This window comes from Lactuca sativa, chromosome 8 (assembly GCF_002870075.4).
Source record: "Lactuca sativa cultivar Salinas chromosome 8, Lsat_Salinas_v11, whole genome shotgun sequence".
Taxonomy (NCBI): domain Eukaryota; kingdom Viridiplantae; phylum Streptophyta; class Magnoliopsida; order Asterales; family Asteraceae; genus Lactuca; species Lactuca sativa.
The window spans coordinates 99,837,800-99,841,882 of NC_056630.2; the positions used below are offsets into that span (position 1 = coordinate 99,837,800).

The following is a 4,083-nucleotide window of genomic DNA, read 5'->3' on the forward strand; positions in this document are numbered from 1 at the left end:
TACTCATCATGTTGCCTCCCGGAATGCCGCCCATTTTTAAAGTCGTTGGCTCGACTTTATCCAACCAGATTTACGAACTAGTGTGGTTGAGACTTCTCTGAAGCTCAACTCTTTTTCTTGTAACTCCGGATCCCTTCAAATATGGCAATATGGGTAGATCTGGAACTTGTTCAGCAAACTGGAAAGACTCCAGATTTTTATCAAATGACTCAAAATTTAGATTTTTGAGTCGTTTTCTTTCTCCATTCTTCTTGACAGCACCCAACTTTTTCTTTTTCTTATTTTTCTTTTTTAGCTTCATGTCAGAAATCACCTTTTTCTCACCTTCCCCAAACTTAGCTTTTTCTATCAGCTTTGTACCAGTTCCTCCAGCAGAATTTACATGATCTTTCATCTCCCCAAGCTTATCTATGTTCAGCTCCTTTAATGTATAATTATCTAGTTTCCTGTCTAAAAATAAATCTTGCACAAAACCATTAGAAAAATCACAGCAGTCCTCAGAAAAAGGACTGCTGATACCCAAATAATTAATAGAAATTTTATCAATTGGAATTTCAGCATCATTTATTTTAAAGTGCACAATATCATCATCAAACTCCATAGAAAGAGTACCAGCAAAAACATCAATCTTAGTTTTAGCAGTTTTCAAAAAAGGTCTTCCCAAAATAATTGAGTTTGCATCTGAAGTATCCAAGTTTTCCATGTCCAAAATGTAAAAATCAGTAGGAAAAATCAAATTATCCAGTTGAACAAGAACATCCTCCAGTACACCTTTTGGGTGTACTGTTGAGCGGTTAGCCAACTGTATAATTGTCCCGGTCTTTTTTAAAGTTCCAATTTTTAATTTTTCAAAAATAGAAAACGGGAGGACATTAACTGAAGCTCCTAAGTCAAGCATGGATTTTGGAAAATTAAGTTTCCCCAATTTTACAAGGAACTGAGAAAATCCCCGGATCCTTGCACTTTGGAGGTAACCTTTTTGTAAAATCAAAGAGATATTTTCACCAGCTTTTACAATCTCATTAAATTTAATTTTTTTCTTAGAAACACATAAAATTTTCAGAAATTTAGCATAGCGAGGGATGTGCTTTATAACATCTAAAAGTGGGATATTTACCTCAACCTTGTGAAGAATTTCCATAATATCTTCATCATCTCTTTCGCGCTTCATTCTCTTTAGTCTTGATGGGAATGGAGGTAATGGCTTGTACTCCTTCAGAATTGGCTTGGGTAGTGTTGGAGTTTCTTTTTCTTCGAGCTTTTCAGATTCTTCTTCAACCAACACCTCTTCAAACTCTTCAGCTTCAGCTCCTTTTTTTATCCCTTCCATATCTCCTTCTTCTGTCAGAACCTCTTCAAACTCTTCTTCATCTTTGTTTTCTGGTTCAGATGAGCTTGGGCCTTCATATGTATTTATGCTTCTCAAGGAAATATCACTCACATTGTGATTTGGATTATTTTTTGTATGCCCTGGTAACTCTCCTTGAGACTTCAGACGACCCACAAAAGTGGCAAGTTGAGACACCTGTTGCTCCCGATTCTTGATACTAGCTCTAGTTTCGGTCTGGAATGCTTGGGTGCTCGTCGCAAGACTCTTCACTATATCTTCTAAGGCCATGCTGGAACTACTGGGTTGCTGATGTGTGTTCAGATTCTGGTAATTCTGATTCTGGAAATTTTGCTGCTGAAAGTTTTGCTGAAAGCCTGGCTGCTGAAATCTGGGTGGAGGCTGAAATTGTTGTTTTTGCTGATAATTATTTTGAAAATTTTGTTGGTAGCCCCCGATAGCTTTTACTGCAACTGTATCCTCTTGAAATATTGGGCACATATCTGTAGGGTGATCAGTCTTTAAACAAATCCCACATTGTTTCTTTGCAGCTACTTTTTCTTTAGTCAAGAGCAGAACAACTTTTGTCAATTCAGATATCTGAGCTTCCAGATGAACATTGCTTGACTTCCTTGACCCCTCTTGGCTGATCTGGATACCACCCATCTTCATTCCCGTAATGTTTAGACTCGATCGCCAACTTTTCAATCAGCTCTCTGATTTCAGATGGGTTCATGTCACCCAAGGAACCACCACTGGAAGCATTTATCAGGCGCCTCTCCATAGGTGTCAGACCTTCACAGAAACAATTATAGAGCTGGTAATCACTAATTCCATGTTGGGGGCAACGGAACAACAACTTCTTGAATCTCTCCCAGTAGGTATGGAAAGCTTCTCTTTTTCCTTGTTTGATACCAAGGATTTCTCTTCTGAGACTGGAGACTCGCGTTTCTGGAAAGTATTTCTCTAAAAACAGCTTTGTGAGTTCTGTCCAAGTGGTGATGGAACCTGATGGGAGTTCATACAACCATTCTCTTGCAGAATGTTGAAGCGAAAAGGGGAATGCCCTTAACTTTATTTGGTCTTCTGTGACAGCATGAGGCTTCATTCCTGAACACCACATGAAATTCCTTGAGGAATTTATGTGGGTCTTCGTTTTCCAATCCTCTGAAAGTGGGAAGAAGATGAATCAGCTCAGATTTAAGTTCGAAGTTCTAGGCTTCTGGAAACGTAATGCAAAGGGGCTGTTGGTTGACCTCTTGAGTGGCCCACTCTCTAAGGGTCTTTTCTGCTTCGTCTCCACTCATAACTAAGTCTTCAGATTCGGTTTCTGAAGAGTCCGTGGTTTCAATTTTAATGGAAGGGGGTGGGGAGTAAGTTTTATATAGGCTGTTTTGAGGAGAAGATGGGGGTACTTTTGGAAAAAACGGATCTGATTTGTTCCACAAGGGAGTGCCTTGTGGTGTGGAGGTTTCAGGGGGTATGGAAGACGATGAACCACAGAGACCAGCTGATTGTTTTTTTCTTGCTTCTTCTTTCTTTAGTTTCCTTGCAGTTCGCTTGATTTTTGGATCAAAAACTAAAGGTGTACCTGAACGAAAAATCCTTGGCATAAAACTATTAGAAAGCACCCTGTCCCCGACAACAGCGTCAATTTGTTAACACGCTGTCGCACACATATTAAGCAAATAAATTATCACTGCTACTTGCACTAAAAATATAGCATAGGGAACAGGGTCGAATCCTCAGGGCACAGCCTAATGGTCAATGCCTTTTTGCATCAGGCACAATCTAGTCAAGAAACATAAAATATAAAAAGGGGATTTTGAATTAAACTACAAACTAAAAATGCAGTGATATTAAACTAAACAAAAATCAATATAAAAAAACGATTTCAGTTCTGCTGCGACTTTCCTAATCATGTAACTGATCCAGATCTGATTACTTGAGATGCGTTCTATCTAAGCTGGTACTGAGAAAAACTAACAAGCTCTAGTAATTTCTCTTTTACCTAAATTAGTTAATCAAAACAAGCTCTTTAATTAACCCTAACTTTTTACTGTCTAATTAAACAAGCTATTAATTAAGATCAGAAAAGTTGCATTATAATCTATGTAAAATTCCCAGCAATATCCAATACTTCTCACAAGCTCGGAAGCGTAAAGATATGATTTTTACAGTTTATACCAGAGTTAAATCCCAAAACGGAACTAATCTGATACTTGTTACTTTTACCAATTAATAAGAAAAATTACGGATTCTATTAATTGATTAATTGGAATGATAAAACCCTAACTAGGTGATCAAACTAACAAGAATCAAAATCAAACATTCATTAAGAACAAAACTGAAGAATCTAGATAGAAACACAAATCAAAAACCAAATCTAATGATCAATCACATGAAAAGTACTTGTCTTATGCAGAACTGAAAACTAGGGTTTAGCCAGACATGGCTAAAATCTGATCTAAACAGATAAAAAGAGACATCAAACAACTGATCTTACTAATCTACTTGAAGGAGATGATCCACAATCTTCAGATCTTCAGAAATCGTTGAAATCAGATAAGAAAAGCCTCCAAAATCGTATTTTCGTCGTCTGGTACCTCTGGAATCGTCAACTTAAGTTACAGGAATGCTATCAGGGTCTATTTATACGTCAAGCAGCAAAAACGGCGCACCTGCGATCGCATGTACACAACCTGCGATCGCAGGTTTTGAAATAAACACATCTGATGCCGTTTTAATGAAGTAGG

General features: G+C 37.7%; 1 non-coding gene across 1 annotated transcript; it reads left to right on the forward strand.

The window, feature by feature from the left end:
- The first annotated feature begins 2,157 nt into the window (after nt 1-2,157).
- LOC111881724 (small nucleolar RNA R71) lies at nt 2,158-2,264 on the forward strand. The gene has a single exon (XR_002846925.1). It is a non-coding gene; the product is annotated as a small nucleolar RNA R71 (small nucleolar RNA).
- Nucleotides 2,265-4,083: the final 1,819 nt, after the last annotated feature.